Genomic DNA, 12927 nt, shown 5'->3' on the forward strand with positions numbered 1-12927 from the left:
CCCCCTTCTCCCAAACCCCCTCCCCCCAGCAACCCTCAGTTTGTATTGTGAGATTAAGAGTCACTTATGGTTTGTCTCCCTCCCAATCCCATCTTGTTTCATTGATTCTTCTCGTACCCACTTAAGCCCCCATGTTGCATCACCACTTCCTCATATCAGGGAGATCATATGATAGGTGTCTTTCTCTGCTTGACTTATTTCGCTAAGCATGATACGCTCTAGTTCCATCCATATTGTCGCAAATGGCAAGATTTCATTTCTTTTGATGGCTGCATAGTATTCCATTGTGTATATATACCACATCTTCTTGATCCATTCATCTGTTGATGGACATCTAGGTTCTTTCCATAGTTTGGCTATTGTGGACATTGCTGCTATAAACATTCGGGTGCACGTGCCCCTTTGGATCACTACGTTTGTATCTTTAGGGTAAATGCAGGTCTTTATCACCTAGAGAACAGAATGCTGTAATTTTCTTTCTTGTGAATTTCTTCGAAAATCATCTCAATCCAACAATGCTTGCAGAACTTTTCTTTGACACATTCTCTAGGGAACTGAGCAAGTCTTTCTCACTGATGGCACTGGTCCTACTCAAGTCAGTTAATTCATTCTGTAACAAGTTGATAACTAGTTTAAACCTTTCTTTCCCCCTCCAATGGGAAGAAAATATTCTGTCTTCTGGTTTCTCCTTCTGAATGACAATTTATCTAAAAACTAAAGAGTAAACTGAAAAAATATGCTGTTTAAAATATTTCCTAAGTCTTTTGTCCCAGAAGTGGGATGTTTGGGCTTTGCCTTTTTTTCTGTTGAAGACAGAGAAATTGGACAATGCCTTAAGTCTAATTTGGGGCTTAGAGAACAGTTTCCCTTCTCATAGCATTTGCCTGGACCCCAATGCCAAGATTAAAACTAAGACGAAATTTGCTTTTTACTGTTTCTAGGTGCGTTTCTAGGTGTGTCTTTTCCTTGACTTGGGGGCTGTTCTGAGTCCTTCTCCCACCATCTCCTGTGAGCCTTCTTTACATTCAGCAACCAAAGTCTGCCTTCTCAGCTGGATTTCAAATTTGGGGATAAATTCCTTTGGATTGGTGAAAACATTTTGCTTTGCTTTTATTTCTCACAGTGAAACTGCTTTATATTTCTAATTAAATAAATAATATATCTTAGTTAGGAAAAGATGGAGCAATATATAAAAGTATGAAGAAGTAGGTGAAAAAAAAATCACATGAAATCCCAGCTTCTGAGGTATCCATTATTAATGAAATTTTGTTGGCCTTCTGTTAATGCATATATACATTTACATATAAATATGTAATTTTAATAAATTGAGTATCCTACATAATATTTTTTATCATGGCCACATTTTATGTAACCTTTTACTTTTGCATTATCTCCACCTCCCAAGCTCTTTTTCTCTACCCCCCACACAACCAGCAGAATAACTGAATACATATTTTTCAGAACTTTCTGTATGCATATGTAATTATATTCAGACACAAACAGAGTTTCTTAGATCATTTTTAAACAGAGTTCTTGCTTTGTTGCACTTTCCTATCCAATGTTTATCTACTAATATAGTTTGTATTTATATAAATAAATGTAAATATTTAAGCATAATCTATTTATATTTTGCCAAAATTTAAAATTTTCTTTATATAATAAAATATTTATTTTTAAATATAATTTCTGAGTTTATTTTCTTGGTTAAAATGGTAGCCCAAACCAAGGTTATTCATGTAATCTCCTATATTTTAAGATTTTTTAATTTTATTTTTTACATTTCTCTTTTATCCATTTGATGGTTTTATACTGTATAAAAAGTCTACCTTTATTTTTGTTCAAAATGGATTTCCTGTTGTGCTAGCACTATTTATTAAAAAGTCCACTCTTTTTACATTACATTAGAATGTCACTATTTTTATGCATTATATTCTCTCACATATCAAGATCTGTGTCTGGGCTCTTAATTATCTCTCAATGATTTGTTTGCTTAAAAAAATATATTTTACCAATATGGGACAACTCTCATAATAATATTGGCCATTTTCAGATATTTACCCTTCTGTAAAAATGTTAAGACGATCCCCATGCAACCCCTCTTTAAAGACAAAAACAAACAGTTAAATCAGTATTTTGGTAGCTATTAAGTCTTCTCATCTAAGAACATTGTATGTCTCTCAGTTTGATCAGATTTTGACTTTTATTAAGATTTGATATTTCTGGGGCACCTGGGTGGCTCAGTGGGTTAAAACTTCTGCCTTCAGCTCAGGTCATGATCCCAGAGTCCTGGGATCAAGCCCCACATCGGGCTCTCTGCTCAGTGGGGAGCCTGCTTCCCCCCACCCCTCTCTGCCTGCCTCTCTGCCTACTTGTGATCTCTGTCTGTCAAATAAATAAATAAATCTTTAAAAAAAAAGATTTTATATTTCTCCAAACATATATCTCATACCTCACACATTGGTTATTTCTAGAAACTTGACACTTTAGTCACTATGTGAATGGAATAGTTTCTCATTTTTTCTAGTTGGTTTTAACTAGAATATAGAAAAATCAATTAACTCTGTTAATCCTGCATTACTCTCTTCTACCAACTCTAATAATAGTTTTTACTAACATCTTTTTTTATGTTGCAATAATATTATCAAAAAAGTAGATTTATTTTTCTAATATTTAATTTTTGAATTTACTAGAACTTCCAAAACAGCATTCATTTTAATGGGAAAAGGTTTAGTGTTACATTATAAGAATGATGTTGATGTTAATTTTTGTTAAATAATTTTTATCTTTTTTTTTTAAGATTTTATTTATTTGACAGACAGAGGTCACAAGTAGGCAGAGAGGCAGGCAGAGAGAGAGATGGGGAAGCAGGCTCCCTGCTGAGCAGAGAGCCTGATACGGGGCTCAATCCCAGGACCCTGAGATCATGACCTGAGCTGAAGGCAGATGCTTAACCCACTGAGCCACCCAGGCACCCCAATAATTTTTATCTTTAAGGAGTTCCTTATATTCCTAGTTTCAGCCATAATCTTTATTAGATACAGATAATTCTTACTGCCTGATTTTTGAAAATTTATTAAAATGTTGAAACTTTTAAAAATTATCATACTATTTTTCTCCTTTTATTTATTACTCAATTAAATTCATAGATATCAGATACAAAACTACCTTTGCATTCCTAAAATAAGTCTTATTTGATTAATATACTATTCTTTTCATATATTGCTGGACTCCAATATGTAATATTTTATGTAATATTTTTAAAGTTATCTTGAGATAAAATGGTTTTTAGTATGTTTATTTTTTTCCTTCTATCATTTTATAAAGTTTTTTGCTGAGGTTATACTCATCTTACAAAACAAATTTTAAGTGTCCCCTCTCTAAATGGTCCAGAATAATTTTCATAATATTAAATTTATCTAATTATTAAAATTTACTGGATAGAGCTCATATTTGAAACTATCTGGCAGATTTCTTATCACACTTATGATCCCTTCTTTTGCAATTGGTTTAAGCTTCCTACTTTTTTGATCAGAATTGGTAGTTTAGGTTTTGCTATTAATTTTTATTTTCATGTGAAAATAAAAATGAATGAATATAAAAATGCAATGTATCAAAATTTACAGAATACAGCTAGAGTAGTACTCAAAGGGAAATTTACCTCATTAAGACCTTTTATTGAGAAAGAATAAAAGTCTAAAAATTACTAAACTAAGCTTCTACCTTAAGAAACTAGAGAAAGGGACACCTGGGTGGCTCAGTGGGTTAGGCCACTGCCTTCGGCTCGGGTCATGATCTCGGGGTCCTGGAATCGAGTCCCCGCGTCAGGCTCTCTGCTCAGTGGGGAGCCTGCTTCCCTCTCTCTCTCTCTGCCTGACTCTCCATCTACTTGTGATTTCTCTGTCAAGTAAATAAATAAAATCTTTAAAAAAAAAAAAAAGAAGAAGAAGAAGAAGAAACTAGAGAAAGAAGACCAAATAACAACTCAGAGCAAAAATAAATAAATAAATAAATAAATAAATAAATAAAAACAACTCAGAGCAAACAGAAGCGTGGAAATAATAAGGAGCAAAAATCAGTGAATTTGAAAACAGAAGAACAGGAGAAAATCAATGAAACCAAAAGCTGTTTTTATCAAATATCAATGAAATTGATAAACCTTGAGCCAATCTGACCAAGAGAAAAGAAGGTAAAAATTATTGATTTCAGGAATGAAAGAGGGAACATTACTGTAGACATCAAAGGAATTAAAAAAATAAAAAGCAAAACCCCACAACATTAAGGGAATATTATAAAAAATCCTATGCTCATACATGTGACACCTAAGGTGAAACTGACTAATTCTTGAAAGACACAAGTTATCAAAGCTTAATAAGAAAATAGATAAATGAAAAAGTCCTATGTTAATTAAAGAATTTAAAGTGGTAGTTAAGAGCCTTCCAACGAACAATTAAGAAAAAATTCCCAAATAGTGTCATTAGTAAACGCAATGAAATGGTTGAGAAAGAAAATAACATTATTTCTACGTGGTGTCATACAGAAAATAGAAGAGAAGGAAACTCTTCCTAACCTGTTTTATGAGTTCAACATTACTTTAATTCTAAAAAAAGACAAAGACATTGCAAGAAAGGAAAACTGGAGACCATGGCCTCTCATGAACATAGTTGAAAAAACCATTAACAAAATATTAAAAAATCAAATATTGCAATTCATAAAAGAGATAACACATCACAACCAAGTGGGGCTTATCTCTGGAATGCAAATCTGGTTTACTGCATTAACAAACTAAAGAAAAAATAGTGATGATCTCAATAGATGCAGGAAAAGCACTGAATGAAATTAGAAATCCATTCATGATTAAGACTATAAACTTGGGTAAAAAGAAAACTTACATAACTTGATAAAGGACACTTACAGGATACTTATATAAACCCTATACTAAAATCATATTTAATCCTGAAAAATGGAATGTTTTCAACCCCAGATCAGGAACAAGGCAAAAATGTCCTTTCTCGCCACTCATATTCAACAATTTCAGCCAGTAAGTCAAGAAAGGAAAAAAAGAAAATATACAGACTGGAAAGAAAAAAAACCGTCTACAGTCACAGATTCCAAGATTTCTTATGTAGAAAATATCAAAGAATCTATCCCCCCAAAACAAAACAAAACAATACAAAACAAAACAAAAACACCTTCTTAAAACTACAATTGATTTTTTTTTCAGGATAGGTCAATAAACAAAACAATTATATTTCTATATACTAACAGTGAATAATAGGAATTTAAAATAAAAAATTACTATTCATTTATTCTTCTCGTACCCACTTAAGCCCCCATGTTGCAAAACAAACTGAGGGTTGCTGGGGGGAGGGGGTTTGGGAGAAGGGGGTGGGATTATGGACATTGGGGAGGGTATGTGTTTTGGTGAGTGCTGTGAAGTGTGTAAACCTGGTGATTCACAGACCTGTACCCCTGGGGATAAAAATATATGTTTATAAAAAATAAAAAATTATATTAAAAAAAATTACTATTCATGATAGCACCAAAAAGTAAAAAAATACTTATGTATAAATTTAACAAATTCAAGATCTTTATGCTGAAAACTAGGAAACAGTCATGAAAGAAGACCTACATAAATAGAAAGATAAACCATGTTTATGCAAAAGATGTGATTCTTAAAATGTCCATTTCTTCCCTTTGGCTTATAGTTCCAGTGTAATTCCAATAAAACTCCATAGGCTTTTACATAGATATTTCAAAGATGATTTAAAAATGTAAATACAGAAACAATGGAATTGATTAGTTCAAATAATTTTGAAAAGAAACAAGTTAAAGAACTCACACCATATAACTTTAACACTTAACTGTAGAACTATAGTAATCCAATACTGTGGTGTTAGTAAAAGAACAGATACAGAGATCAATGGAATTGAAGAAAGAGCCCGCAAATTAGTCCTATATAAATACAGTCAACTGGTTTTTGAGAAATTACAAAGTCACTTTAATGGAAAAAGAATATTAGTCTCAATAAATGGTGACAAACAATTGGATATCCATACACAAAACAAACTTTGATCTAAATCTTATACACCTTATATGAAAATAAATGCAAAATAGATCTAGGCCTATGTGTAAATAGTAATAGTAAAGCTTTATGATTTCTAGGAGAAATCATAACCTAAATCCACATGATCTAGGTTTAGCAGAAAGTTTTTATTTTTATCTTTTTTTTTTTTTTAAGACAGGGCATACTTTATTTAAACCCATCAGAGAAATGGACAGTTTGGGTCTATAAGAAAGTATTGTGTTTTAAAGCACAGGTCAGTAATTGCATATAAGAGTATACACTGCTTCATGCAAATTAACAGACCAGAGTACAACTTATCAATGTTTAAAACACAACAAGCTTCCCTATAAAAGCAGTACCTTTGTGACGTTAAAATTTTTTTTATTTTTTATTAACATATAATGTATTATTAGCCCCAGGGATACAGGTCTGTGAATCGCCAGGTTTACACACTTCACAGCACTCACCATAGCACATACCCTCCCCAATGTCCATAACCCAACCACCCTCTCCCTACCCCCCTACCCCCAGCAACCCTCAGTTTGTTTTGTAAGATTAAGCTTCTCTTATGGTTTGTCTCCCTCTGGATCCCATCTTGTTTCAATTTTCCTTCCCTACCCCCCCAAACCCCCCATGTTGCCTCTCAAATTCTTCATATCAGGAGATCATATGATAATTGTTTTTCTATAGTTGACTTATTTCGCTCAGCATAATACCCTCTAGTTCCATCCACATCATTGTAAATGGCAAGATTTTATTTGTTTTGACGGCTGCATACTCATGAAAGAAATTGAGGAAGATGCAAAGAAATGGAAAAATGTTCTATGCCCATGGATTGGAAGAACAAATATTGTGAAAATGTCTATGCTACCTAAAGCAATCTACACATTTAATGCAATCCATATCAAAATACCATCAATTTTTTCAAAGAAATGGACCAAATAATCCTAAAATTTATATGGAACCAGAAAAGACCTCGAATAGCCAGAGGAATGTTGAAAAAGAAATCCAAAGTTGGTGGCATCACAATTCCAGACTTCAAGCTCTATTACAAAGCTGTCATCATCAAGACGTTTTTAACTTTAGTATTCCACTCTTTCTTCACCCTCCCCTTCAACAGAAACCACACCAAATTCCTAATAATCCTTCTCAAGGGCAGCCATGCCCTCATGGACCTCAGAAAACTCTGCTTCCTCCATTGCCTCACCCATATACCAATGAACAAAGGCATACTTGACATATATCAGGTCAAACTTGTGGTCCAGGTGAGCCCAGGCCTCAGCAATGGCTGTGGTGTTGCTTAGCATACACACAGCTTGCTGTACTTTGGCCAGGTCTCCACCAGGTACCAAAGTGTGAGTGTGCATGTATACAGTAAAATTAAAACTTATGTTCATACAAGAGCCTGCATATAAATGTTTATGGAAGTTTTATTTGGGAAGTCTGGATGGCTCAGTTGGTTAAGCATCTGCCTGTGGCTCAGGTCATGATCCCAGGGTCCTAGGAGAGAACCTCACACTAGGCTCTCAGCTCAGTGGGGAGCCTGCTTCTCCCTCTGCCTGTAGCTCCCCCTACTTGTGCATGCTCTCGCTCTCTCTCTAATAAATAAATAATAAAATCTTTTTAAAAAGTTTTATTTATAATCACTAAAAACTGGAAACCCAGGGGTCCTTAAACAAGTGAATCTAGCTCACTAACAAGCTAGGTAGCTATCTAAATGTCCGGGTGTATGTGCGCATATATATAGGTCAATTAGTACATACCTATATATTTTCTAGCTCCGTTTAGAAGTAGAGACGCACCAGTAGCAACGAGTATACCTAGTGCCCAGATCTTGAATTTAAGTGACATTCTCCAATAAAAGCAACAAGACTCCTTGGAAAAGTCCAAGGAGTAAGCAGAGAAAATATAAGATGAATATTTCATTATGCCGGAAATTAAGGAAGTGCTAAAATTAAAAAAAAAAAAATGGACTCATGTACAAAAGACACAGCAAACCAACTGGTAGAGCTCCCAATGGCTGAAGATGGAACCATTTCAGCAAAATGATAGTATTAGATTTATAACTCAAGAAAATAAATATCCAGGGGTCCATACTGATAAAAATAAATTATTAAATAAATAAATAGAGGAAGAAAGGGTAACTTTTCTTTACAGAAGAATTCTAGTCACTCTATGTAAAAAGAATGAGATAAATAGGAAATCACCACAAGAACACCATAGTAATAATTGCTACAGGTAATATCCTCCAGTGAATGCTAAAATTAGAAGGTGAAGTATGATTTAAGGTAAAACAAGATTTTTACATAGCCTCAAAGTATCTCCCTTCCCAACTACTTATGAGTTTTATTTTTTAAAGATTTTATTTATTTGACACAGAGAGGGGGGTGCAAGTGGAGGGAGCAGCAGGCAGAAGGAGAGGGAGAAGTAGGGAGTCAATTGCAGAACTTGATCCCAGGACCCTGAGATCATGACCTGAGCCGAAGGCAGACAATTAACAGATTGAGCCACCCAGGCACTCTATTTATGAGTTTTAAAGGGAAAAACAGTAACATTATATTTAAGAAAGCTGTCAGACCCCACCTTAACTAAGTGATCAAGATTAACATAATATCACCAATATTAAGATAAATTACATTATTTAGCCACTGATATGATCCACTGAAAAGAGAATATAAGGGTAGCCTTATATAGGTAGCCTTCCTAAAATCCATTACTTCAGCCTAATCATGAAAAAACATCAGACAAACCAATAGCCAAACCCAATAAGGAGACATTCTACAAAATAGGGAGACATTCTACCTGCTACCCCTCAAAAGTGTCAAAGTTAAAAAAAAAAAAAGAGAAATGACTGAAAACTGTCACAGATTGGAGGGTCAAAGGAAATTCAACAGCTAAATACAATATGGTATCTTGGATTAGATGCTCAAACATCAAGAAAAGGGGACATTAGCAGAAAAACAAGGGGGAGCTAAATAAGGTCTATAATTGAGTTAATAGTATTGTGTCAATATTAATTTCTTGTTTTTGACAGTTGTACCAGGATCATGTAGAGAAAGCTAGATGGAAGATAGACAAGAGCTCTCTGTACTATGTTTATAACTCCTCTGTAAGTCTAAATTTTTCCAAACTAAAGTATTAAAAATGAATTTAAAATTGTACATCTCTATTTATCTAGCTGATACATTGTTCAGTATATATAGATTTCTAAAACTTCATGGTTTTCAAAAATTCTACCTTTATCACTATAGAACATCCTTGTTTATCCTTTCACCCTTTTCATCCTAATTACCCTTATATTCCAACTTATCAGGTTTAACATTTGTTTGCATTTGTCTTCAGTTGTTTTTACCTCCCTTTCCTCCCAAGTATTCTTTACTACTTTAAATGTAATAAAGTAATTTTTAAATTTTTATTTATTTTTTAAATTTCTTTTCAGTGTTCCAGGATTTGTTATTTATGCACCACATCCAGTGTTCCATGCAAAATTATAAAACTATTATAACTATTATATACTATTAAATATATATATACCATAACTATTATGTACTATTATAACTATTATATACTATAACTATTATATACTATTAATAACTATTAAAACTATTATAAAAGAAAACAAAACAAAAAAACATATAGAGCAAAAAACATAATACCCAATCTATTATCTATCTCCTTCCAGGAAAATTTTTCTTATTCATAGTTGGGGTAAAAACTGATATACTTAATTTTATTCCTTCCAAGTTTAGATATATACTCTTCATATATTTGTTGTTTTCTCTTTTTCACTTTTCATTATTAGCTTTAATTTGGTCAGATTACCATTTATTCTTTTCTATTAATTTATAAATTTAATCAGACACTTGTTGCATTATGTCAATACTCGTGATCAAACATATTTCTCTATACTGTTCTGTAGATAACCAGCTCCTTCTATTAACAATGTGCTCATTTCTACCATTGTCCTCCTCAATATGAAGATCCTCAAAATAAGTTTTTTTAAAGATTTTATTTATTTACTTATTTGACAGAGAGAGAGAGAGAGAGAGAAATCACAAGTAGGCAGAGAGGCAGGCAGACAGAGAAGCGGAAGCAGGCTCCCTGCTCACGATGCGGGGCTCGATCCCAGAACCCTGAGATCATGACCTGAGCCGAAGGCAGAGGCTTAACCCACTGAGCCACCCAGGGCCCCCCTCAAAATAAGTTTTATTTCATTATCTCCTCCTTCCATAAAGGAAGGTCAAATCAGAGTACTTTTATTCTCACACTTCAAATCTAAGGTTTTGCTGAGATAATTTAATACTTTTAGTTCCAGAATTTGATTATATATTCTCCAATAGTATGTCTCTTTCATTTGGCAATCTTTATTTGATAGTTATATTAGAAACATTACCTATCAATCTGTTATTCTCCATCGAAATTATTATACCCATGGCATGGTTCACTGCTCACCATTCCTCACCACTTTCTTCTTCGTCTTCTGTTATTATAAGTCTCTGCTCTGTTCATTTGGCTGGAATTCCTCAAATATTTTCTTCAGATTGATATCCAGGCAGTGTATACTCAGAATTCTTGAATTTGTGCAAATATTTTCCTTTTACCATGATAGGTAAATTACGTCATGGCTGGGGATATAGAAACCCTGGATTGGGGCGCCTGGGTGGCTCAGTGGGTTAAGGCCTCTGCCTTCGGCTCAGGTCATGATCTCAGGGTTCTGGGATCAAGTTCCGCATCGGGCTCTCTGCTCAGCAGCGAGCCTGCTTCCTCCTCTCTCTCTCTCTCTGCCTTCCTCTCTGCCTACTTGTGATCTCTCTCTGTCAAGTAAATAAATAAAATCTTTAAAAAAAAAAAAAGAAACCCTGGATTGCAGTCATTTTTTTCTGATGATCTACAGATATTATAGTACTGTTTCTGTCTTCTCCAATTCTCTCTGATTCTTTTTCCATCATAAGAAATTTGCTCTGTTTCTAAGATTTTTCTCATTATCCTTGACGTTCACAGCTTTTCCCAGAATGTGCCTGAGTATGTCTATCCTTCCTCATCAATTCTGCCTGAAACTTGGATTTCTAGATTCAGTCTGTCTTCAGCTCAGGGATTTCCCCCCTATTATTTACTTAATTATTGCTTCTCCATGTATTCTTTTTTTCTCCTTCTGGAGCTCAATGTTTTCATGTTAGGGCTTCTGGTTCTGTACTTTGAGTTCTTATCTTTTCCCTTTCTGCATGTTTTGTCTATGTGAGATATTCCTTCTATTTAATCTTCTAGAAGGTTATCTAAACTGATCATACTCTCAACTCAGCTCACCTTACTACTTTTAATTAATATCTTGCTCCTAGAAATTCATTTTACTGCTGTAATTAAACTTCTCTAATTGCTGTATATTTGGGGGGCAGGGATCATGTGACTCACCCAGCAGTACTATTTAACTAGGACTTGCTATTTTCGATTTTTGGATTATTTTGGATCCCTCTGTTTATTGAGTCTCTCTAAATGTTTTGTGAGCTTTCTTTGTCTACTCTTTGGAACTCAGATCCAGCTGGAGACCTTAAGTCATAGCAATCTCAAGACTGATGGACTAGGGGAATATAACAAACCAAGTGGTCAGTCTATGGCTAAAGTACCAAAATGGGACATTTCTTCTCTCTGATTAACTCAGCTCAAAGGCTAGAGCTCCTCAACTTCAGGAAGACCTCAGCCATCTTTGCCAGAGAGTTGGGTAGGTCCTTCCATAAATACTCACAAAAGTGGGTGCTGTCCTCCCTTGAGAGAATATACAAATTTCTAAGGCTTAGAGTTCTTTTCTGATTTTCAACTCATGACTCCCTCATCACCAGTTCTCAGGCCCTTGTTAGGCCTAGGAAAGAAAAATTCCTACTCATGCACTGCAGTTAGCCTGGTAGATAGAACCTGAACCTGGTTCACATCCACAAATCTCCATCTATCTGCTGGCCCTGAGAGTCTGATTCCCAAAGGAGGATACTCGTGGACAAATTATGGAGTTAGGAAGAGGGACCAACCAAAACTATCTATTGACATCACCTTTAAGAATTACCTCTCAGTTTCATGCACAATCCACAAACATGCCAGGCCATTCCTCTATCCTCAGCCTGTCCCAGTGGAACATCATATTTCCAGACAGAGACCTTAACTTCTCAGAACTCACCTATTCTAGAGAGGTGAATTGGACAAAAAAAGTTATCTTTCTAGATATCATTATTCATTATTATTAATCACTGCCCTAATGGTGATGGCAAATAGATTTAATCTTGTTTTTCAACTCCAATTCATTCATTGCCAACAACTGAGCACAAAGAAAGTCCCAGGTTCTATCCTAAGTACTAGAGATACATCAGTGAATCCTGAGTCCTTTGGAAACTCCTCTCGGCTTTTGACACAGAGTCTGAGCTGGGAAATAGGGTGCTACAGGGGCTCCTGGGTGGCTCAGTGGGTTAAGCCTCTGCCTTTGGCTCAGATCATGATCTTAGCATCCTGCGATTGAGCCCCACATTGGGCTCTCTGCTCAGCGGGGAGCCTGCTTTCCCACTGCCTGCTTCTCTACCTACTCATGATTGATATCTCTCTTTCTCTGTTAATAAATAAATAAAATCTTTTTTTTTTTTTTAAGAAAGAAATAGGGTGCTACAATCAATTAAGGTATCTGGCATGAACAGAGGACTTCAACATGGTAACATATGTGTCAAGTATTTGCTGTCCCTGCCTTAGAATCATGCTCATTTTTGGAGTAGAATATATCATTCTATTTTACTTTGAGATTTTCTTTTTTTGTGACTTGTTGAAATTTTTCTGACTCAGGAATATTTAACAAATTCTGTACTAAATTTGGATCTACAAACCTTCTAGTC

The sequence above is a fragment of the Mustela nigripes genome, chromosome 2 (genome assembly GCF_022355385.1).
Source record: "Mustela nigripes isolate SB6536 chromosome 2, MUSNIG.SB6536, whole genome shotgun sequence".
In the NCBI taxonomy this organism is placed as follows: Eukaryota; Metazoa; Chordata; class Mammalia; order Carnivora; family Mustelidae; genus Mustela; species Mustela nigripes.